This window comes from Cylas formicarius, unplaced genomic scaffold, assembly GCF_029955315.1.
Source record: "Cylas formicarius isolate icCylForm1 unplaced genomic scaffold, icCylForm1.1 PGA_scaffold_3__17_contigs__length_32017465, whole genome shotgun sequence".
NCBI classification, from domain to species: domain Eukaryota; kingdom Metazoa; phylum Arthropoda; class Insecta; order Coleoptera; family Brentidae; genus Cylas; species Cylas formicarius.
In genome coordinates, this window is record NW_026844326.1 from 3,816,232 (window position 1) to 3,842,092 (window position 25,861).

General features: G+C 34.5%; 1 protein-coding gene across 5 annotated transcripts in view; it reads right to left on the bottom strand.

The window, feature by feature from the left end:
• Window positions 1-25,861, bottom strand: part of LOC132699111 (axin) — a 164,106-nt gene that overhangs the window by 71,090 nt on the left and 67,155 nt on the right. For 2 of the 5 annotated variants that reach the window (XM_060665612.1, XM_060665611.1), the window contains exon 2: window positions 25,419-25,475. The exons of 2 other annotated variants lie outside the window; for them this stretch is intronic. The gene's annotated coding sequence lies outside the window, so the exon portion shown is untranslated. Of the gene's footprint in view, window positions 1-25,414; window positions 25,476-25,861 lie in introns of all 5 variants that reach the window. One more of the 5 variants, XM_060665613.1, reaches the window with a different exon arrangement.

Sequence of the window (25,861 nt, forward strand, 5' to 3'; positions counted from 1 at the left end):
AGTAGAGAGATTTGTAAAATCTGCAAGAAAGAAATTCAAAGCACACCATAATATTTTTTATAATACGCAGCAAGAAACGCATACAGGTAGATGAATATTTTGTTTTATTATTACTTATTTCATATTTATTTAACTTTCCATCTAGCAAAAGGTATTCACAAAAACGATTTCAAATGAATTAAGAGATTTATTACTTTTAAGAAATGACATGTCTTTTTTGTCTTTTCTTACCAAAATTTGAATTCATACATATTTTATTAATGTTAATGTTTACAATTTTTAGATACTTACTTATTTCTATATCTTTCGATAGATAAAAAAGTAGTTTCAATTCATATCCTAAAATTTCTTTATCTTAAGAAAGAATGTACACGATTTTCAAAGTATTTAAAAAAAAATAACCATTTACTAATTTTTTAAAGGAAAATTGGGCGCATATTTCGTTTATCATTTATTAACAATGTCTGCCTCGAGTTCTACGACACTCACGACAGATTTGTCAAGCCTTTGGAAACCTCCGCAAAGTCCAAACAAAAAAAAGAAATAAACTGAAAATCGGCCTAATTTGAGTAGTTTCGAAATGCGAACATCAACAGCTAAAAAGAAAAGATTGACAAACAAATAGCAAAGGCAATTTTTGCAACTAATTCGAGCTTCCGATGCATTGAAAACTCTGAAGTAAAAAAAGGTATAAGTAAGACAGACCTGTTTATACGCCGCCATCATGAAAAATGTTAAAAACAAGCCTTTTAGATGACACCATGAGGACTAAAAGGCAAAAGGTTTTTCTTCTCTGTCAGGACAATGTGCGAGTATTTCCATCGACGGGTGGTGAAACGTCCACAATGAGGAAGTTATATATGCAACAATAACAACTGAAGATTTATAAGCGCTTCTTTACGAAACTATTGATACTTCGGAAAAAAAATCATACTTCACAACAGTTGAGTGAAGTAGTTTGTGACATAATTTCTTCATGTAAATCACGATACGACTGCCAGGTAAAATCTTTTGTGATAAATAACGCAGAAAATATGAGCATGAGAAAAACTTTGAAGGAAAAGACGGACTCAAAAGTTATAACTTATGGCTGCCCTGCGCATCTTCTGAATTTAATGTGCAAAGACTTACAAATAACAGACGTCAAAGAACATGAAGTTCAAATTGTTAAGTATTTTCGCGATAACCATCTAGCTAGCAGGAGGCAACACTTTAATCCTTCCAAGTGATGTGAGATGGAATAGTGTTGCTGATTGTTTAAAGATAAACGTCACTCAGTGATTGATTGATTCGACAATTTACCATAAAGTGTCAAATATTGAGCTTAAACGTGAAGCACAAGAATACTTAAACATTTTAAAATCAATATCAGTTGCGCTACTATCTCAGATGCTGTAGACCAGTGGAAATATTTACAATATATTTTGAGAATGTTGTAAAATTGCCTGTATCCGAAATGCAAAAAATTTACTATCCATATGAGCAGGCACTCACCCCATATCTTTTTATAGGCTATATGTGGAAGCCTCAAAAGCAAAAATATGATTTAACACTCTAAGAAAAGAATCTGGCTTTAGAGACTATAATTTCTATGGAAACGTTGTACTTTTGCCATCAGTGAGAAAGTTGAATGCCTGCAGTTGCCCGTTTAAATAAATATGTTTTCGGGTGAAAAAATAAAAAAAACCTAAATGGAATACAGTGGTGGACATCACAAAAGGATGAGCTAGAAATTGAGAAACAGCTATCAATAAGAAAACAGTTCCTGTGTGCAACTGCTTTCTCAGTATCAGTAGAATGAACTGGTTTTGTACACCCGATATAAGGAACAGGACATTGATAGAAAAAGGGGGAAAATTTGTATTTTTGTTTAAACTATACAACGAAAATGCAAAAGCATAAAGTGTATATTATTTGTCTTATTTTTTTAAAGAATCAAACACTTTCTGTATTCAACTTTTTTCCTCAGTGTCTTACTTTATGGGATAAGATATACGATCATTTTCAGTGAGCCACCGCCACCCTGTACACCATTCGTGGCCACTCAGCGTTCCAGAATCAAATATTTCAGAAACTATTGATTTCCTTTGTAAACGTACATATATGAGCATATTTTTTTGAAGAGGTTAAAGCTCTTGGTCAATGAATTCTCTTGGTATCGATACACATTTTTTAAAATTTGTTTTGCATCTAATTACATGCCAGATGATATCCTTTAAAATACTATACGTATAACTTGATACGATCCGGCTATATCGACAAACAGCACTGTTGGAAGTCTAATGACCCCTAAATGATTAAATGATGAAAAAAAAATGACCTCGAAAATCACCCCAAAATTTGGCGTAATTTTTTAGTATTTCGAAATGTGGGTGGTTGTAGGCAATGTGCTGTCTTATCATTGTGTACCCGTAACCGTTTCAAGTTGACCGACGCGATCATTTGTTTCTCTCTCTCTCTCTCTCTCTCTCTCTCTCTCTCTCTCTCTCTGAGCGCGGTCGTTGGTGAACTCCATAAAAAGCCGCAACGAAGGAAGGTCGTGCCAAGCATTACAGGACCGTGATTGGCAATACACTTCAATTTAATTCAATTTATTTTTCAATTTAATTATAAATTTAACCATAATGTATAAATAAATGGGGTGCCCCACCGGGCGAACTTGGTCGTGCTGTAATGGAAACGTAGCAAAAAATAATACAATAATATAAAATAATTTCAAGATGGCGGCACATCCGGATAAACCGAAAGTGGGTGTTAACTGTCTTACTTTAATTTCCCATATATTAACGCTCTTTTGGACTTCCCCGAAAATTATAGACATTGACGATGACGTTTGCATACCGAATAGTTAAAAATTAAATTCTGCCATCTTACCCTGTAGAAAAAAAAACACTATTTTATATACCAAACAATAAAAGAAAATAACAAAAATATTAGAATAATTTATCCACTAATTTAAAATAAAGTGACGAAACTTTAAAAAGTGCTAAAAAAGCAGCTAACATATTTAATGGATATCTTATCAACATAGCTGATGTGTTTTAAACTCCACCCTTGGCAAATGAGATAATATGTTATATAAATACTTTAAAAAACGATTTTGCCGCAGGAAATAATTTAAAAAAATAACTTAAAAAATCTTAAAGTTTCTAGAATTTATATGCGGTTGACCCCAAATAACTGTGTGAACTTTGCGGTGGCAAGGCTTTGGACGGAACCTAGTGATCACACACACCCATAACTGTTATTTTTGTTTGGTTAACCCAAGTAAGCGTCGATCTGGTGAAAATGCAGAAAAAAAAATTATCTCGATCTTCCTTCAACCTCGGCTCCGATCATTTTCCTCTGCTATCGCGTTCAGCTGGCTCTAACCAACACTGTGATGTGAATTCATGACAAAATCCCAAAGTTATGGGCCACATTTTGTCAGTCTAAGCAAATTTCATGATTTAGTCGAAGACTTGAACCTAACCAAGAGTAAAGCGGAAATTATAGGTTCATGTCTAAAGCAATGGAACTTTCTCAAAGATAACATAAAAATAAAAATAACTGATCAAAGAGAGCATCATAATAGTCCTTCATATTTTTTCTCAAAAGAAGTAACGACGTGACTGAATTGTTTGAAACAATCGGAATACCAATCTGATTGGTGGCTTTATATCGATAGCTTTTCAAAAAGTTTGAAAGCAGTCCTGCTTCACAACGCATATTCTGTATTCTTGAAAGAAAGCTATGACATCGTGAAAACAATACTACAAAAATTGAAATACACAGAATACCAGTAGTCAGTGATCGGTGATTTTAAAATGGTGGGTTTGATGACGGTAATGGAAGGTGGATATACTAAATACCCTAGTCATCTTTGCTTATGGGATAGCAGAGCAGATTCATTGCAATGTCGATAGCGTATATAGCGATCGAGTCGAATTTCATATTGGAAAACATCACGTAAAGTCGGAATCGATCGTACAGCCTCAAAATGTACTGTACTGTATTGCACATATAAAATTAGGTTTAATGAAGCAATTTGTGAAAGCTCTGATCCGAATTCCGAAGCTTTGATATATTTGATAATTTTTTCCTAAGTTATCTGAAGCTAAAATTAAAGGGAGTTTGTTTTTAGTTTAATGAGGATATTTATGGTTTTTGCTGTTATGCTTGTAATTAAATTCTGCATTTAATAAAGATGGGTGTACCATTTAAAAATACTTTTTTTTTTCTACTGTTGTTACGCTATGAATGCCCGACGCACTAATGCAACTTTTCTGTTTAACTTCTTTTTGGAGCGTTCGTAGTTTGTAACCCAAGGTAAGGAATTTTATTTCGGACACCCTGTACACAAGTAAAATAAAAAAAAGATATAACTATATATATAAAAAACTAACCAAAACTAACTAAAACCAAACTAACTTTAGTTATAGATTAACACTGAATTATTACTAATTGATAATTTGATATATTAGTTTATTTTGAATTTGATACTTACAATTTTTCTAAACATAGGTGTCTATGTTATTTGAAATAAATTACCCTTTATTATATAACCGATTTTGATCTTTTCATAGTTGAAAATTTACAATTTAAATTTTTTTTCCGAAAAATATTTACCATTTAGGCGTCGCGGCGTTCCATCTACGACGGCACTCCGACACGTTTAAAAATTCACTACTGATATTGTCGCACGGGGGAGCGAAACACGGAAACTGCATTTGGAAAATTCGGAAGTGGGATCACTTGTTCGGTTTTCCAGCGCGCGCTCACTTCCCGACGAAGAAGTTTATTTGCCCGCGTTTCTTTAACCGAACGAAAGATTGATTGATTCTTGAGATAAACTATGGACAATCCTACCGAAATTGGGATCGAAAATAAAATGACTAAGGTATTGAAAAATATACACAAAGAAAATAATAAGTATATTGGGGGACACAAACGTCAAACATGTGTCCTAACTTGATTTGTTTAGAGATATAGTATGGCTACAATTATTTTATCGGCCAACCTGTATAAGAATGTTTTTTGTGTTTTGTGACACCGTTTCTGAAGACGTAAACTAAGACTGAGTTTTCTCAGGTAAAAATAAGGCTTTTCTCCCATAAACATATGTTATGACTTGATTTGTTTTGATACAGTCTGGCGACAATTAATTTTTCTGAGATAGTGCCGAGGCCCTTTAATCGGCCAACTTGTATATGCCCAACACTTATTGAATTTATCTGGTTGGATTACGATTAGTTCCAATAAATTGAAGTTTAATTGGAATAAACATTTAAGATACTTAATGTAATTAAAATGGTAGGGAATCAAGAGAAATCAATAGAATCAATAACTTTCGTACCACAACCCGAAATTTATAATTTCGATCCATAAACAAAATTCTAAAATTTCGAGTTAAAAACGAAAAATGAACTTTTAAAATGCCGTGTAACCGGTGGATATTTCAGAACAAAAACGGAATGAAACCGCACATCAAATTTTATTCGATAAAACTAAAATTCTTGCAAGTAATCAATTCTACCAACGACAAATGCGAGAATCTATAAGCAATCAAACAATTATGACCGCGACTCAATATATAAGCAGGTACAGAGTAGAATGCGGCGACGCTTCAGTTAACCTCTGAAGAAGCCAACAGGATGATTGGCGAAACGTCAGCAAGTTCAGTTCATCAATAACCGACGCAGGAGGTATCTAGAAGATTTGTAAATAGTATTACAGTGGCCCGTGGAAGTAAGGCAACATTATGAAAACATTACCCAAAATCTTAACAAGAAGAAAAAATGAAATTTTACCGTAAAGTTTCGAGTTAAAAAAACAAAATTTTAAAAATTTTAACTTAAAAAAGAAAATATAAAATTTCTACTACATTTTTGCTAAATTTTACCCTAAAATTTCGAGTCACTATGCGAAAATTTATAATTCCGAGAAAAGACATGAAATTTCATCCAAAATTTCAAGTCGAGATTTTGGTCTAAAAAAAAAAGAAATTTTAAGATTTCGAATTATATACAGTCGAACTTCGATAACTCGAATTTTTGATGTCGAACCAAATTGGTTGGCAATAGCGTCAAAAGCAGGAAATGCGTGTTAGTTTGCCTTGATTAGTCGAACTTCGATTACTCGAATATCTTGATAACTCGAACGAAACATTTGGTGCCAACTTCGATAAGCCGAATTTTCTCGGGGAACCCCCTAATTACGACCGATCTTAACCTGTCTTTTTAACGTATCTATGCAAGCGGTTCAGTTTTTGTCCTTGCTAAGTTCACTTGTATGACTTACTAGTGAAAAATAAGTGAAAAATACTGTCCCTATTCAATTTACACATTATATTAAAAACATTTTTGGATTTTTGCATTTGTGGATATGTCATCAAAACGTACTTTAAAAGCTTTGTCTGTTGATCAAAAATTCAAGGTTATAAAAGAAGTGGAAAGTGGCTCAAAAAATAAAGATGTAGCTGTGAAGTATGGGATTTCGGCAAGTACAATGTCTACCATTTTCAAAAATAAACATTCAGTCATCACCGCAATCAAAATAGAAATTGAGTTTAAAGCTTGGACAAACATTAGAGGTATAGCAGAAGGTAGCACCATCAACGATTTTATACATATGGATGAGGATATTGTTACTTCAGAGTTTCCTACTGATGAAGATATTATCGAGTCCTGCAGATCCGAACCGGTACAGTTAAACATCGAAGATGACTGCGAAAGTGACACGATGGAGCAGGAATTGGAAGATGATTCTCAGCAACCACCTTCAAATGAATTGGTTGAAAATTCGTTGATTGTCTTGCGTTTCTATTTGAAAACCAGTGAATACACAACCGATTTCCTCTATGATTGTTTAAATAAAATTGAAGCTTTTGTGAAAACCAAAATAAGAAATCCGGTTGTCAGTCACAAATAACTGACTTTTTTCCAGTGAAAGAGTAAACATATGTAAATATGTACATACATATATATGTATATGTGAATACATACTATGTTTATATATACTGGGTACATATACAATATATTTGTATGTACATATATTATGTAAATACATACATAGATTTGTACTACCATTTCATAATTTTCGTTTTTTGTTCAAAAATCATAGATATTAGGGCATTTATGTAACGTATAACCCATTTTTAAAAATGAATGAATAAATGTTGATTCACAAAAAAGTACTTGCATTTGTAGTTTTTATTGATAACTCGAAGTCTTGATAACTCGAAACTTTCATGTGTCAAATCGCAGTTCGACGTAACGAAGTTCGACTGTAATGAACTTTTGAAATTTAAAGTTACAGGTCGGAATTTTAGTACAAAAATTCGAGAAGGAAACATGAAATTTTACTGTAAAGTTTTGAGTTAAAACACGAAAATTAAAATTTCGAGGTAAGACATGAAAATTTTACGTAAGATTTTAAGTTGGGATTTTGGCCGAAAATTTCGAATCACAACACGAAATTTATAATTCAGATCTAAAAACAAAATTCTAAAATTTCGAATTAAAAATAAAATTCCAAGATTTCGAATGGACTTTTAAAATTTCGAATTATAGGTCAAAATTTTAGCACAAAAATTCGAGAAGAAAACATGAAATTCTACCGTAAAGTTTAGAGTAAAAAACGAAATGTTTTCAAATTAAAAAATTTCGAGCTATAGGTCGAATTTTTAGTACAAAAAATCCAGAAAAAAACATAAAATTTTACCTTAAAGTTCCGAGTTAAAAAACGAAATTTTAAATTTCGAGTTATAAGAGAAATTTTACCTTTTCTAGTCACTGCAGGAAAGTTTATAATTTCCAGATAAGACACGAAATTTTATCTAAAAATTCGAGTTAAAACACGAAACTTAACCTATTATCTTGGTTCGGGTTTAAAGGCCGTCGTCGATTGGAATTACTTCCTAACGTTTCGCTAGCACGAGTGGCGAGCTTCTTCAGAGGTCCTTCCATGTTGGACGTAGACTGCTACGTCCAACATCGGAGATGGAAGGACCTCTGAAGAAGCTCGCCACTCGTGCTAGCGAAACGTTAGGAAGTAATTCCAATCGACGACGGCCTTTAAACCCGAACCAAGATAATAGCTTATCAACGGGCCGCGAAAGCCTTAACCAATTTAACGAAACTTAACGTTGAGGTAAAACATGAAATTTTGTTTAAAATTTCGAGTTATAACACAAAATATTAAAATTTCGAGTTATAATCTGATATTTTAGTCTAGATTTTCGAATCACAACAGGAAATTTTACAATTTCAAGGTGAAACATGAAATTTCAAGGTAAAAATTAGAATTGTACAACGAAATTTTAAGAATTCGAGTTAATATTGCGCATTTCTTTCAAACCACCAAACGCGGTCTCGCCGAGCGGGAGAGGGGCAGACGCCGAAATACGGTCCTGTCCTGTCCTAAGTGATCGGAATAAAAAACGTGACGCAGACCACGGGAACGGGCGGGGCGAGGCGGGACGACACTGAATGGCGGTCGGTCGAAGCGGCTTTCTTTGAAGCTCCAGAAGCGCCCGCGGTCGTACCGTCTTGCTGTGCCACCGCCGGGTTGCTGACCCATTCGCTTACCGCCCGGGTGATACGTTAAGGGTACCGATGATGCCGAGTATCGCATCCAAAATCACTAACTAAATTTTACGTTTTTTTTTTAAATAGTTTTACTTTAAGTTATGGTAAGAAACGCATTTTTTTTTAAATATCAGTGTCTTTTTTTATTCAAAATTTGTAATAAACAACAGCACATAAACGTAAAATAACAATAAGTGTCGTACTTCGTTTATGTTCTTATGGGCTCTTTCGGATTAAATCTTCCATCATATTCTAGTTGTACTGCCCTTGATAACGCCGTTCAAAGTCCAACTAGGCGAAAACGTTGTCTTTGTTATTCGGAGTAGGCACTCATGTTATCTTCAAATTCGTCTAAATGGGAATGTAGCTGTCGTTAAACTTAAACAATTCAGTCACATTGTTACAGTAAAAAATACCGGCTCCTTTGGTGAAAAAAAAAAGAAAAACTTTTATGGCGCTCTCTTTGATCAATTATTTTTACGTTATCTTCCATTGCTTTACTCGTGAAACTAAAATTTCCGCTTTCCTGTTGGATAGGTTCAAATCTCGGACTAAATCAACCAATTCATAGATAGAATGTGGCTCAAAATTTTGGGATTTTACCATAAGTGTTGGTTAGTGGTGTACCAGATTCTGTTGAACTTGAACTAGCTGAACGTGATGACACGTCATGTGCTATCGGCGTCATAAAGGTGATCACTAGGTTCCCTCCATAGCCTTCATACGTCGGTTTTCTCCTATATGCCAAGCTAGAAATAACATAATTAAAATTTTTGCGATTTAAATTTGGTCGACTTTTTTAAAAATGTACAGGCAAAGTGTGCTTCGCAAAGTTTCAAATTTGTCTAACTTTAATGAATTCACCAGAACTAAACCAAAATCAATCAACATCATATTTACACTGTCTTGATGCCACTTTCTAGCCGAGTAATACAAAAATAGAGTTGTTACAGCTGAGATAGACCAGTTACTACTAACTTTGATGCAACTTACGAATAATAACACAGTTAATTTTCAGGTCAATCAAAGTGCTGTCATATTTGGCCTATAAAATAAATAAAGTATACTTATCGGCGTAAATCAGACAAAAGGAAACTTTATGAAGTAAGTATTGAAATTTGAATGCTTTTCAATGTCCAAAATCGGAATTTACTAGAACAGAAAAGTGTAATGAATAAAAATTTAGCAAATGCTTAAACTGAAATGAATAAAATCTTGAGTGATCGCTTGACCTTGCAGTAATTGCTTAAAATCAAATGAGAAAGCGAAAGCAACAGGTTTTGCTTAGAAATGTTAAGCATCTGCTTAATCTAATATGAATAAAGGACCATCTGGACCACTGGGTACGCCAGGAATCTGCAAAAGAAGACTATCGAAAATTATGAAAATGTACAATAGTTTGCAATTTCTTGGAAGAAAGTGGTGAAACACGTGCTGGGGCTTTATTGGCTTTAGACAAAACGAAAACTTTTCTTCGTGTCGTGGCGGATCCAAGTCTTCAAAAACTAATTGGGAAGAAATTGGTGTTCATCAAGCCATTGTTTCCAAAACGTATACATATGTGATGAATAAAATTGTGGGTATGTAAACATATTGATAAAATTTCTTAAGCCAAGGATATCATCATGATGACTGCTATCTCTGTATGTGCAATGTTCGTGGATACAATGCTAAAAATTTGAAAAACATTTTTTATCCGAACTTCAAGTTTGTTATTAGGCCTTGCCCCATGTCACAATACCTGAGAACCAAGTCAATTAAGGAGAAGATACCACCAGTTTGTCTGAAGCTGATATAGACGAACATACCTTTAATGATGTTGGTGATATGTGGAGTGTTTCTCAGCAACCACAGTTATCAGAGCTTAGTGACTTAGTGAGAGACTTATTGCACCGATATTCCTAATTTAATAAAGAAACTTGGTACAACTCAGAGGACAAGAGGCATTTTATTGACAGATGCAAGAGAAACCTTAAAGCTGTTTTTTGCACAACGGAAACGTTCTTGCTGCGCTGTTGCTCATTCTGTGAAAATGAAAGAATGCTACGAAAATCTCTATACACCTGGATCAAAAAAATGTTGTTACCACAGTTGTATATTAAATTAGGACTGATAAAGCAGTATGTTAAAATTTTAAATAAAGATCGAGCATGTTTTAAATATCTATGTGGAAAATTTGCAGCTCTTTCAGATTGCAAAATTAAAAGGCGATTAATGATAAGTCCAGACTTTTTGAATACCATGATCGAATCTATAAAGGTGGCATAGATTTCATTTACTGAAGTTATAAAAGATTTTTCGGGAAACAACAAATATCCAAATTGCAAAGATATTGTAGAAAACATGTTAGAGAAATTTAGAGAAATAGAATGCAATATGAATATAACACTACACCTTTGACACTCACATCTGGACTACTTTCTCGAAAATCTTGGTGGCGTGAGTGAGCAGCAAATGGAACGCAGATATCAACGTCGATTGTACGTTGCAATAATGGCGGATTACTGCTAGTCATTAAAAAAAAAGACAATGCGGCCAAAAAAAATTCACCAAACGAAGTTTTCCGGTCAAGAAGAAATCTTCGAAAAATAAATGAACTTAACTATCGCTTGAGACTTTGTTATTTATTTAATTTAGATTTTTTAATTCGGTTTTCGTTCTTGTACTAATAAAAATAATATTTAAATCAATCGAGATTTTCATTTATTAATTGTTTCAATGTTGACAAAAACCTCACGCGCTAGACTAAAATACTGATCAGACGTAAATTTAAGAAACTTAATTTATATAGACCAGGCCGAAATTAACTTCTAAAAGTTTAAACATTGTTGGTCTGTCTATTCGCTCCTTGCGGAACTCGCTTCCAGAAAGCACATGCTAAATATGCTTTTATAGCTCTACCTCTTTAATACTCGCCATAGATAAAAATCGAGAGGGCGTCAAATCGGGTAACCATGGGGGTCGGTTTCAGGGTCCTCGTGGACCAAATGTTGCTCTAAGCACTTCCCGGTAATTATGACCCTTTAAATTTTCATAAAATACGTGATACGCAACTTTAATGTACGAGTACATAATTTTGCTGGTTATTATTTTCTCCTATAACATAATTTCTACAGGAGGGGCGGCATTCTGGACGCCCTCTAGAGCGGCCTGGGGGCACAACGGGCCCATCTGGTGGCTTAAGTGCTTGGACGCCCGAGAGGACGCCCCCCTTTAATATCAATACCAATACCAATACCTATAACATAATATAGGTTTTCATTTGCCCAGTAATGATTGTTTTGCTGCTTTGGTCTATTGAAGAAGCGCTTATCACCAATCAAAAATGGATATATGGTCTAGTGTTAAAAATAGCCGCAAATCTGTTAAATTAAAAAAAAAATTAAGACATCTGAGAAACAATTTAATGAAACTCACCATAAAATTTCTTCAGAAATTAAAAACTAAAATTACATACAGGAGTGACCTTCAAAATATTTTTTAATGAAAGGAAATCTTGAACTTCCAGAATCTGAAACTTCTATTTTTTCCTAGATTTTGCGGTGTTCGGTCCTAAATAAAAGTATTTTCGGTCCTTAAATAGGAAGGCATCTTCGGTTAGTTAGTTTTTATTGAGGACGCCTAATTTGAAACTAAAATTTGTGTCGGCGTTTAGACTAAACAAGACGTCGCGTGTCAACAATTTCACACTTTGTCACAAGCAGTTTCGAAAAATCAGTGGTACAAAAATAAATCGGGAAGAACCGCCAAACGAAATAAAAATAACAATATATAAATCCGGAGGTTTGGTCTAGTCAAAGCAACGCGTTCATTATTTCTATTTACGCGCCCGCTGCCCGGCGGCTTTGAATTTGTGAAAAATACATCCTCACATCGCCCAGTGGTTTCTGTGTCTGGTCGTCTATGGCGTAAAAAATATCTACTTTTTGACTGAACAAGGGCTTTTGACGCTATTGATGCGACTTTGGATTCAAAAAACTTGAGAGAATATCTCTCTCCTCAATCTTAATTCCCTGCGCTGAAAAAAAAAGCCAAAAAAAACCTTAATAAATATTTACTTAAATGAGGGGCATAAACACCGTCTCGGATGACTGATTCCCATATTGGTGACAGGTAAAGACTGGAGTTGCCGTTCAGATTGTTAGGTTGCTTATAGATTTCTATCGACTCTCAGATTTTTTGTTTTCGTTTTCGAATTTTAGTTTTATCGAATAAAATTTTATGTCTGGTTTCGTGATTGTGTGCGACAACTGCTGGTCAGTTTATTTGTCTTAGTCTTAGTCGTCCGGTCTCCAATGTATTCTTTGCCACATATGCATGGAATGCTGTAAACTCCTGGCATTTCAATTGGAATTTTGTCTTTGACTGATCGAAGATGTTGAAAGATTTTGGACAAGTGGCAAATCTGGTTTTGACGTTATATTTCTTTAGAACTTTCTTTTTGGATTCATTGCTATTGGAAGGTTGTGGTGAAGTGTATTTTGTGATAGAACGCTTAATATCTTTAATGTGGAAATTATTAGAGAGAAGAGCAGAGGTAAGGTGCATTAATTCTGGGTTCAATGACTCGGACTGAGATAGTTTTACGGCTCTGTAAACAAGAGAATTGATAACCGATGATTTTTGGGCCGGATGGTCATGTGACAATGCATTAAGGTCTGTGTGCGTAGGTTTTCTGTAAAAACAATAACCCAATGTTAGGTCTGATTTTCTAATTTTTCATTGTAAGAATATCTAAGAATAGGAAGTTGTTATTAGTTTCTATTTCAATGGTAAAACGTATGTTGGGGTGTATAGAGTCTAAATGTCTAAGAAAATCTACTAGGGATTTCTGACCATGAGACCAAATAGTATCATCGACATAGCGTTTCCATAATTTTGGTTCTAGATGGAAGGTGTCGAGAACTTTCTTCTAAAAGGTTTCCATAAATATATTCGCGATGACTGGTGATAGTGGAGAACCCACAGCTGTTCTCGGACGTTTGTTCAAAAAATTGACCGTTGTAAGAAAAATATGTTCCAGACATGCATTTTTCAATTAAGGTGAGAAGGTTTGGTTCCAGATTCTCGGAATACCTGAAATGATGGTTTCAGGAATAGGAACTTTAGTAAAGAGGGATTCTCCGTCGAAACTAATCAGAATATCTTGTGTATCTAATGTAATACTTTTTATTTGTTCAATGATATACCCCTTACCTCTGCTCTTCTATTTAATAATTTCCACATTACAGAGATTAAGCGTTCCATCACAAAACACACTTCACCACAACTTTCCAATAACAATGAAGCCGAAAGCAATACTACACTTGCCAATGTTGTCCTTCCATACATTAAAAACATCACTGACCACATATCAAGAGTTCTAAATAAATATAACGTCAAAACCAGATTTGCCACTTGTCCAAAAATCTCTCAACATCTTCGATCAGTCAAAGACAAAACTAAAATTCTTGCATGTAATCAATTCTTCTCCCAACCAAAATTCCGAGAGTCTATAGAAATCTATAAGGAACCTAACAATCTTAACCGCTTCCCTCAAAAATATAAAATCAGGTCCAGAGTAAAATGTGAGCCAGTTTCAGTCAAGCTCTGAAGAAGCCAACAGGATGATTGGCGAAACGTTAGCTAGTTCGACTGAACAAAAACCGACGCGGGAGGAATCCAGAAGTTTTATAAAAAGTATTACAGTAGCCTGTGGAAGATTTTTTGAAAAATATAATAAATATTTATTCGGGATTTATTTTATTTTAGTTATTTCCTTTGAACAAAATTTGTTTCGATAAACAAATTCTTGCTTGGATCAAATAGATGTTGTTTCAATATTTTCAATGATTTGTATGAAATAAAAAAAATCATAGGATTGGCTTAATTCCTTATATCAAACAATCACTTCTTTGATTCAAATACATTTATTGACAAGTAATAAATAAAGCAAGGAACTAATTTTTCTAGGTCTTTGAAATCACAGGCGTAACTATAATTACGGATTTGGAAATATAAGCTGTCATTTAAAAATAATACCAATGATGTAGTACTGTCTAGTATTGTGTAATTTTCGGCTAAATATGGCGCCTTTCCCGGCGTTATGTCATATCCCTTCATGAGCGTGCCTACCTGATTGCACTTTTCACATAAAAATTTATTTGATCTAAATTGATATTATTTCTTTGAAATAACTATTCAGGAACAACAAAAAAATATATTGTGAGACCAAACTATTGTTTGTTCGAATTAAATTAAATTAAATTTTAAATTTTGATTCGAGTACAATAACAATATAATACATATTGATATAAGAAAAGATAAAAAAATATAGGGCAGTGTTGCCTCCCCTTCTCCTGCAACAATCTTTTTGACGTTTTAATTTTGCCATTTCTGTTTGTTTCCACTTAATCGTTTTAATGTACGTTGTCTTTGTGAATGCATCATTTAATATCAGTTTTCTAATATTTTAGTTTCCAACTCTGCTCAGTTTGAACTTCAACAAATAAATATATTAAATAAAATTAATAAAGTTTAAGTTTAAAGTATGTGGATTTTTATTTTAGAGCAGAGGTATCATATTTCATAAAAACAAACCTATTTTAGAGTTTAGAGCATCATATCGGTGACCTTGACCTTCGGCGAAATGAAATCAAATGGTGGCACAATTCGTATTGAACATATTACATGTTCAATTTAAAAAAATTAAACTTGGATATCAAACGAACACATTTATTCGCTTATTCACGTAAATGGTATTCATATGTTTTAACACCACACTGCTATCATTACGGACTTAGAAACTATAAAATACAGAAGCGTTCCTGTTTATTTTATGATTTTTCGGTTAATTATGCACAAGAACGGAGAGAAAATTCCTTCTTTTGAGAGTTATAATAATAATACTCATTTTCCTTTTTTTTAATGAATTTCAATAAATTTTATTACATTCGAAAAATATTGCGAGCATAGAGTGGAGTTTCTTCGTTCACATAGTGTCTCTAGATGGCATTTGAGTGATATACAATGATCAGGTGTTTTAAACGAGTCTAGAAAAACATAAAATGTAGTCGTGAAAGTATAAATACGATGCCAATGTTTACCAAGAATCTGGCGAGAACCAAAAGATCACGTCACTGACTGTTACTCTTACCTACACCAGAACAACCAAAACACCAGGATGTTGTGGGAGAGTAACAAAACATCAGAACTTTAGTTGTGATGAGTTGTGATACCAAAATTTCCTTCATAAAGCAAACCGGATCACAGGCTACACCTCATATAGGATCATTAACATAATTCGCGACGACGATTAACGCCTTGATAAGAGATTTAAATGTTCCAAAAAATGAAGCAGAGCTTAAAACAATAGAATTTGCTTGATGATGTTAATAACACGGAATTTGTAAAGTATTAACTGACAGCTGATTGGAGATTTTAAGATGACGGGATTTTTAATGCGACTGCAGAGCGGATATGCAAAGTATCCGTGTTATCTGAGTTTATGGCTGATATCAACACAGCTGAAAACTACGAAAAGTTAGTTGAGAATATGCTAAAAAAATTAAGGCTATGGACAGAAACCAGAGCCGAAGTATTAATACGTGGGTTTACTAAACCGTTAAATAAGAATTTGATCCCAGAAGTTTTTCAAATTTGCCATAATGTTGCTAAAGTTCATAAACCCGATTCTGACATAAACAAACATTAATAAGGTACCAATCACCGTCGAGGCAGGGCCAAGTTCAAGTTCACAAGAAAATATTTGTGTCATTTGATGAGTGGTTGTTGTTTAAGTCAACAAAACGTGAAAACAACCCCGTTTTGAAGAAAGTATAACGCGTGTGCTTAGGAGCAGAGCTAATAACAAGAGCCGACATTGACAAAAAAAATAAGAAAGTTTGTTAGCGAAAAATCTGAAAGCCTTTCTAACGATGATAGTAATTCTTGGAACAGTAATTCAACTGAAGAAAGAATTGTTGAATTTGGGAACAAGTAATTTGGACGAGTTGGATAAACACGAAATTGCTGACGAACCAAACCAAAACCTCTAAAAAAGAAAGTATACAAACATGTTTGTTTGGTAGAACAACTTCTTAATGATGATGAAGCAGGGGGCCATTTTATTTTAAAGCCCAACGATATCTGCAAAGTACTACCTTCGGACATAGAGAAAAACTGTCTGTTCGCGAAAGGTATATTTTTGGGACAGGTCCCAAAGTGTTTGAAGGAAAAAATTATATTTTTTTTGTAATTATTATTTATTTCGATCAACATTAACTAATGTTGAACTGAGGTGGCTTTTATTTGATGAAAATCCATTCATCGAAATAAATAAGAACTAAAAGTGACATTTGATAAAGACACGGTGATATAATTTCGTGACAATCTGAACTTTTATTTTGATTAATGTTTTTTTATTTTAGTTCGTATGGCTTTATGTTCTAATGTTTTAGCATCTTTTGACTTACCCCTTAAATATACTTTGTAGTTTTGGTTAATAACAAATAAAAAAATGCAGTTATGGAGGTATTCTGTACCTGCCCCGCATAGAACATAACGCATCACTAGCAAAAATAATGACATATTTATATTAATTAAATTTAGTTGGTTAATGGAACAATTGTCGTTTTCTACGAATTAACTGTTAATAGAAACTTCGCATCTAGATTTTCATCGATAAAGCGGAAAACAATAATTGTTTCATAAAAGCGGTCACATTTCCATTGGTTTCGAAAATTGTCTAGATCGCCGGTCAATAGACATGGCGTCGATCTGCCACGGTCGACTTGGCCGGAAAAAGCGCGGCCATAAATCCCGCTCCGCGGGGCAATGAATGAAACTTTTATATTTTTGACGTATATGGAAGTGGTGGTAACCGTATGAAATTCTTGGGGGACCGACCGTTGAAGTCGGCCGACATTCCTCGCGTTTGTCGAAAAACCGAATCAAAAATGCCGATGAATAATTTGCCTGACTTGACACGAGCGGCGACGATACGAAATTTTGCAATAATATGAGATTTCGCTAGATCTTTTCCAATTTTACAGTTTACGGTTCCTTAAAAAACGGCGATGATATTTCAATAAGCGAAATGGGAGTAGTTTATCAACAACGGAGAAAATGGATTACAAATGGGATAACAACATTGCTTTCGAAATTGAAGCGAGTGCTCCTGACTACCCGCTGCGCAGTCTACAAAGCTGCGTAGTTTGAAAGGCCTAGAGGGACGCAATTTTATTTTTCATGCAATATATAAAGTGTCTTTCGCGTATCGCCGAACTTGAAAGTTACGGCAACCTTTGGTAGATATTAAAATTTGTACCAGTACTAGACATTCCCACTAATATTTTTCCAAATATCTCGTGCATCCTGTACGACAGACGCAACCGGTAAATAGCAAATTTTAGCTCTAGACACAGTTTTCGATACTGTTTAAACCAATTTATCCCATATTTTACCTTTTCTCATTTACAAATAATAATATATCCACAAAAACATTACCGTTTTAAATTTTTTTGCCCCTAAACCTTGTGCATAATTAAAATTTTAAAAAATGTTCGAAGTAGAGGTTATAGCCCCGAGTCTTCCACTTTTCCTGATACAATTTGTCCGATCTCAAAACTCGAACTTTAAATTCGCCGCAACGGTGCGACTGTATGCGCATGCGCGGTAGTTGTGCGTATCACGCCACCCGTGGCGAGGAAACAGTATACGTTTGCGTATGTATCCGTAAGGAGCATGAGTATGTATTCGTAAAATATATATACCAGTGTCATGTAACAACAATAAATGTTCAGTTCACTTTTGAAGTATTCAGTCAATCAATGGTCCTTCACCAGCGCAACCAGGTGGTTAATGGCAAGTGCGTAAATTAGTACGTGCACCATAAGCACCCATATTTTTGGTTCTTCGAGCCGTATGCAGCACATTTTCAATTTTGGAGAATTCAAAGCAACACAAGCTACCAGCAACAGCAAGCAATTCAGGATTTTGCCCCGACAGAGGCTTACAAAAACGAAGGAGAATTCCGTGAGTCCATTCCAATTTATTCCACGCATTTCCCAATCGAATGTTTCCATTGCATGCACAGATTCTATTTGGCAAAACATTGTCATTTAGTTTTTAAACGTTCATTTGTACAAGCGATTCATAACGCGTTGAAACAGAAAACCTATTCATTGGGTTTACGTTCCCGTTCAAACTGTTACGAGGGGTGACGGGCGGCGGCGGCGTAGTTCAAAGGCGCATAGACGCGGTTAGCATCGGACGAATTTTTTACGTTCTTATTATCGCGTAACTTCATTTTTTTTGTCGGTTTGATCAATTGGGTTCTTATTATTCATCATGGCCGATGAGGATAATATGAAACGGTTGAAGGCAAAGCGAAAGCAACTGAAAAGTAACTTAACGCGTTTCGATAATTTCATAAACGAGAGTGCAAACCAAGATAAATACATGGAGATTATGACTCGCATGGAAAACACGGAAACGGTGTTTAAAGCTTTCAATGAAGTTCAGTCGGAAATTGAAATATTCGATTCTTCAGACGCCCAAATGCAAGTGAGAACGGAGTTCGAGGATAAATATTTTAATGTTATTTCACAAGCCAAACAAATTGTTGAAGATTTCAGTCACCGACAACAGGAAAGATTGAATCAAGTTTCATTTGCACAGCCTTCGGCGACTGTTCGCACAAATCAACAAATAAACTATCAATTACCTCCGATAACGTTGCCAAATTTTGACGACAGTTACGATAATTGGGAAACGTTTCGAGACACGTTCATTTCTTTGGTACACAGTAACAATAGCTTAGTAAACATTCAAAAATTTCACTACTTGCGGTCTGTTTTGAAAAACGACGCGATTAAAGTGATCGACTCTTTAGAAATAACTGATTCTAATTACACGGTAGCTTGGAATTTACTTAACGATCGTTTCGAAAACAAAAAGGGTCACATCAGACACATTTTCGAGCTCACAAACGTTACAAAAGATTCACATAGCTCTCTGCGTACATTTTTAGACAACGTACAAAAACATTACCGTGCTTTAAAAAATTTTGACGAGCCTGTAGATTCGTGGAGAACCATTTTAATCTATTTACTTTGCTCAAAATTAGACATTCACACCAAACGAGAATGGGAAGTCAAAACATTTGACAAAGTATCACCCACAATCAATCATTAGATTTTTTGACCTCACGTTGCCAGATCTTAGAATCTGTGGACACAAAAACATTAGATCAAAACTTGGGGAAAAAACATTTTTTCAACAACAAAACGCACGCTCACATAGCTACTAACAAACCGATTTGTATTTATTGCAAAGAAGAACACTACATTTTTATTGCAAGGATTTCTTAAAATTGTCTCCCTCTTCAAGGCTAAATGAAATTAAAAGGTTAAATGCTTGTAGTAATTGTCTACGACGGGGTCATAACAGTCGGGAGTGCAAGGGTACTTGCAAAACTTGCAATAAAAAACACAACACTCTATTACACTTTGGTATGCAAACGTCAAATGTGTCAAGTGAAACACTATCAAAAAACGAAGCGAACCAAGTTGGAGCAACTAATTCAAACATTTCAAATAAAGTGTCCGCATCAAATGACAAAGAATCAGTTATCGTTTCACATTGCAAAAATTCGGAAAATTGTCAAAATAACGGCTTCACGTTGTTATCAACTGCCCAAGTTTATATTTACAACAAAGAAAACCAGCCGGTTATTTGTAAAGCGTTACTTGACAGCGGTTCGCAATCAAATTTTATAACTCGGCGGCTATTTAACGATTTAAAATTACATTCCTAGAAAATAAACATGCCTGTGGTAGGGATTAATTAAGCAAAAATTAACATATCACAATCGGTGAGAACAAAAATTAAATCGACAGTTTCAGATTCTCAATTTCAATTAGAATTTTTAGTAATTGATAAAATTACGGACAAAATACCACAGTATTCTTTTGATTCATCTGTGCTTAATATTCCTTCAGGATATAAGCTCGCTGACTCAGACTTTGATCGAGCCTCAGAAATTGACATGTTGCTAGGAGCTAACATTTTTTACAACCTATTGCTTTCCGAGCAAGTGAAACTGGGTCGTAACCTTCCAATTTTACAGAATTCAAAACTTGGTTGGATTTTAGCGGGATCGTTTAATATTTACGAACAGCACAAATCATTTTGCAATTTTGTTTCAAATTCTGAGATGTCTCAAATCGATGAGCAATTACAGGCATTTTGGCGTATTGAGGAATGCCTTACAAAACAAGTCACATTAACAAAGGAAGAATCTGAATGTGAGCAGCACTTTTCGGAAACATTTAAGCGTACCGAAGCAGGACAATTTGTAGTAAGTTTACCATTTAAAAACAATCTGAAACAATTAGGCGATTCCAGAGAAATTGCGCTACAAAGATTTCAAAGTTTGGAAAGAACACTTGCGAAAAATTCAACATTAAGTGAGCAATATTCCAAATTTATGAAAGAATACATTGATTTAAATCACATGACAGAATTAAGACCAAATCAAAATCCATTAAATGACACTTACTATTTACCACATCATTGTGTAATTAAAGAAACATCGATTACCACAAAACTACGTGTTGTATTCGATGCATCCGCTAAAACTACGTCTGGTTATTCTCTCAATGATGTACTTAAAGTCGGTCCAGTAATTCAAGATTCTCTTTTATATATCTTGCTTAGATTTCGAACTCACAATGTAGTTTTTACGGCCGATATAGCTAAAATGTACAGGTGTATATTAATGCAAGAAAATGATCGAAATTATCAACGTGTTTTTTGGAGGTTTAATCCTTGTGAATCGTTAAAGGAATTTAATCTAAATACTTTAACCTACGGCACATCACCAGCTAGCTTTTTGGCTACACGTTGCCTCAAACAATTAGCAGTAGAAAATATTGCAGGCGTCCCAGGCGCAGCTAACTCCCTTTGGTCCGATTTCTATATGGATGATTGGCTCTCCGGCGCAAATGATTTAGAAATCAGCCTTACAATTAATAAGGCAAGTTACTTCTATTTTAAAGAACGCAGGTTTCATATTAAGGCAGTGGAAATCAAGCGACATTCATGTATTAGAACATTTAGAGAATAAATGCGACACAAATACTAAGTACATTATTAATGACCATGAAAATTCAAAAACTTTAGGAATATCCTGGAATTCTGGTTACGACGAATTTTGTATTACCATAAGTAAAAAAGGTTTTTCGATATTTACCAAGCGAACGATACTTTCAGTTGTTAGTCAAATATTTGATCCTTTGGGTTTAATAGGCCCAGTTATTACAAAGGCAAAGATTTTTCTTCAAAAACTTTGGAAATATCAATTAAATTGGGACGACAATATTCCACCAATTTTAAATAGCGAGTGGATTGAATTTTACAAAGAATTTGACAGTCTTCGAGATTTAAAAATTCCACGACATATTTTAATTCATAACCCCGCAGATATCATTTCGAGAGGTATCAATCCGAACGAAATAGTAAACAATACATTGTGGTTTAACGGGCCTACGTGGTTATCGCATGAAAGGGAGCACTGGCCAAATCAAAAATTAAACATTGATGAAACTAAAATACCCGCCATAAAGTCAACTATTATCACTACTTTAGTATGCACTGAATTTGATGATAATTTAATCACTCGGTTTTCTTCTATAAAAATGCTCACACGTGTTGTTGCTTACATGCTAAGATTTTGCAATAATGCTCGTAAATTAGGTAATTCAAAACTGACAACAGATCTAACCATAAAGGAACTCGACGAGGCCACACGGTTGATTGTCAGACTTATCCAAGCGAAAGTTTTTAACTTGGAAATCGAATCATTGAAAAAACACACACCAATATCTCCAAAGAGTAAGTTAAGTTCTCTAGATCCATTATTAGATGAATTCGGGATTATTCGCGTAGGTGGGCGATTAAAAAATTCATTGTTATCATTTGAAAATAAGCATCTTATGGTTATTCCCACGAAACATCACTTTACTACTTTGATTATTAGAAATGCGCACTTATTAACATTTCATGGTGGAGCTCAAACAGTTTTATCCTATATTAGACGTCATTATTGGCCATTATCGGGCAGGAGAGCTGTAGGTAGTGAAATCCGAAAATGTGTTACATGTTTCCGCGCGTCACCGACCGATATTTTTCAAAAAATGGGCAATTTGCCAACCAGTAGGGTTACACCTTCGCGACCTTTCGCAATTTGCGGTGTCGATTATGCTGGTCCATATTTAATAAGGGATAGCAAACTTAGAAACAAGAAATTGATAAAATCGTATTTATGCATTTTTATATGCTTTTCGACCAAGGCGGTGCATATGGAACTTGTGACAGAACTTTCAACTGACACGATCTTAAATGCATTTAAAAGATTTGTAAGCAGGCGTGGACTTTGCACACGACAAGCTAAATTTCATCTTAAAGGAGTGTTAAAGGATAGCAATTTGACTTACGAGAATTTATATTCTTTGATAGTTCAAATAGAATCAATTTTGAATTCCCGTCCTTTATATCCCCTCACGGAAGATTCGGAAAGCCTCGACGTATTAACACCGGGCCATTTTCTTATCGGAAGCTCTTTAATTTCCTTGCCGGAGGCGCCGGTACCCGATAACCGCCACACTCATGTGTCGCTATATAGACACATGCAATTCATCATTCAGCAATTTTGGGCAAAATGGTCCAAGGATTATCTGCACACTTTACAGCGGAGGTCCAAATGGAGATTTGAAGGTGATGCCACTCTCGTCGTTGGTCAACTCGTCCTTCTAAAGGAGGATAACCTTCCACCGTCATGTTGGAAGTTAGCAAGAATAATACAGATCCATCCTGGGAGCAACGGAAAAACGCGTGTAGTGTCTGTGAAAACTAGTGACGGAACTTATAAACGAGCCATCGCTAAAGTGTGTGTTCTTCCTATTGAAACTGGCAGTAAGATTTAGCGAGTTCATTTCTGTTGAAAGGATCAAGGGCGGCGGCATGTCCGATCTCAAAACTCGAACTTTAAATTCGCCGCAACGGTGCGACTGTATGCGCATGCGCGGTAGTTGTGCGTATCACGCCACCCGTGGCGAGAAAACAGTATGCGTTTGCGTATGTATCCATAAGGAGCATGAGTATGTATTCGTAAAGTATATGTACCAGTGTCATGTAACAACAATAAATGTTCAGTTCACTTTTGAAGTATTCAGTCAATCAATGGTCCTTCACCAGCGCAACCAGGTGGATAATGGCAAGTGCGTAAATTAGTACGTGCACCATAAGACCCCACACAATTTTTTTGAATGGTAAATGGTTTGCGAGAAAATACTTCTTTTCTGAAACCATGCAGTACGTCGTAATAGTAAATGACGTCATCGCGTCTAGGTTGAGCGGGAGAAATAGTGATTTTCATATGGATTTGCGGATGACCGACGAAAATCGTAAATAGAAAAATTGTACCTCCAATTGATTGGCCATATATTATACAAATTTTGATCTACGGCTAATAATTTACTCTGGGAAAGAACAATTTTTAGAGTCTATTAGATATTTGTCCATAATTAAAAAAACTTGTATACCTATAAACGAAAAAATACTTGAAACAAAAATTATAGTAACGTATTTCGAGTCTCCTGGTTAAATAATTTTTCCGATCGGGTTCATAGCTTTCCCGAATTTTTTTTCTGGAACCCAAAATAATAAAAAAAAAACAATTTTTTAAAAAAACACTTGGGAGATCTGATTGCTCTCGGTTTCTACAGTTTAGATGTGAGTATGGACTTTTACTTCTCTGCTAAAATTGAAGTCGATAGCTGCAAATTTGAGACACCTATTACGTTTTTTAATATAGCACCGAATATTTTGAACACCCTGTACAATATGTGAAAACCTTAAATACAAATGTTTTAGTTGCTCATATGGACTATATGGTCATGTGAAAGAATCTGGCAGATGCAAGGCAGCTTTCTAGTTATAGTTAATTATTATGAATACAGGGAATCCAATTTTCAGTTTTTTGCAAATAGCGGGCACACCCTGTACGTTTTTGAAAATTATGAAGAATAAAGGTTATAGCATTCGATCTGCTTCGAAGAATGCTTCCGATTGCATAAACGGTTTTCGAGAATTGACATTTTTCTTGGACTCTTGCAAACGCGATTTTTATTTTTTTTTTAAATAGTATTAAATCATGTTTCGGTTACGTCATCAGAGTCGCTCACGTAGTAATATAAGAAATGATAGTGTTTTTCAAGTCCCAAACATCATATTTCCCTGTTTAGGAGAAGCTATGTCTAATGCAATTATGTTGTACAACTCGCTGCCCGAAAATTTCAAAAAACACTTTCTTTAAAAAAGTTTAAAATAGAATTTAAAAAATACCAACTATCTGGGCAAAGAATTAATCGAGGTATACCTAAACTAGAGAATAATTTAGGTGTGTACTTTTTATATCACCTTCAATTTTTTGTCTATTATTTTCGATTCCGTTTACTTCTTTTTATTTCTTTTCTTCGAGTGGTTAGGTAGTATAGCTTTTAAGCTAGACTTCACCACCTTACTTGTTTATGAAAAGTAATTTTGGAAAAAATACTATTAAGACGTTTTATTATTATTTATTATATTGTATAACTGGCAGTTAATTATCACCTTATATCCCTGCGATGGGGACTCAATAATATTGTTTCCTAGTTTATATTCAATAACACATTTTATTTATATTATTTAAATATGTATACAAAAACATTGTAATATTTATAGTATAGTATAGAGTACTCTGATACAAAAAACATTTGTTAATAGTATTTCGTAACATGTATGATAATAAAAAATATCATTGATACCTACTGTGCGGCGTTTTAACCACCCCTCCGGAAATGTCGAAGCTAATGTCAGTCACCATACCTGGAATAAAAGAGGAAAAGATTAATATTACTGTAAACACAAAATGTTTATACCACATAGCAATAAGTTACGTTGTCAATGTTGGGCCTAATTGGTCAATTTTTATGTGGAACTGAAATCGGTTCAAATTTATGGACCGTTTTTCATGCCCCGTGTATATATACATTAATACAATTGGTCCCCAATTTTGATTGTTTGTGTTGCTTTAATTATATTTAACGAGTGAAAACCATTTGGGCGCAATTGTATTACAAATTATATAAATTGCGGCCAAAAATTCAAATAAGGATGGTTGGCCAACCAATCACCACCTACGAAAATTTTAAATTTCTACTGCTTAACTGCAACTGTAAATTGTTTATACCGAGTGTCCCAGTAATCGTACG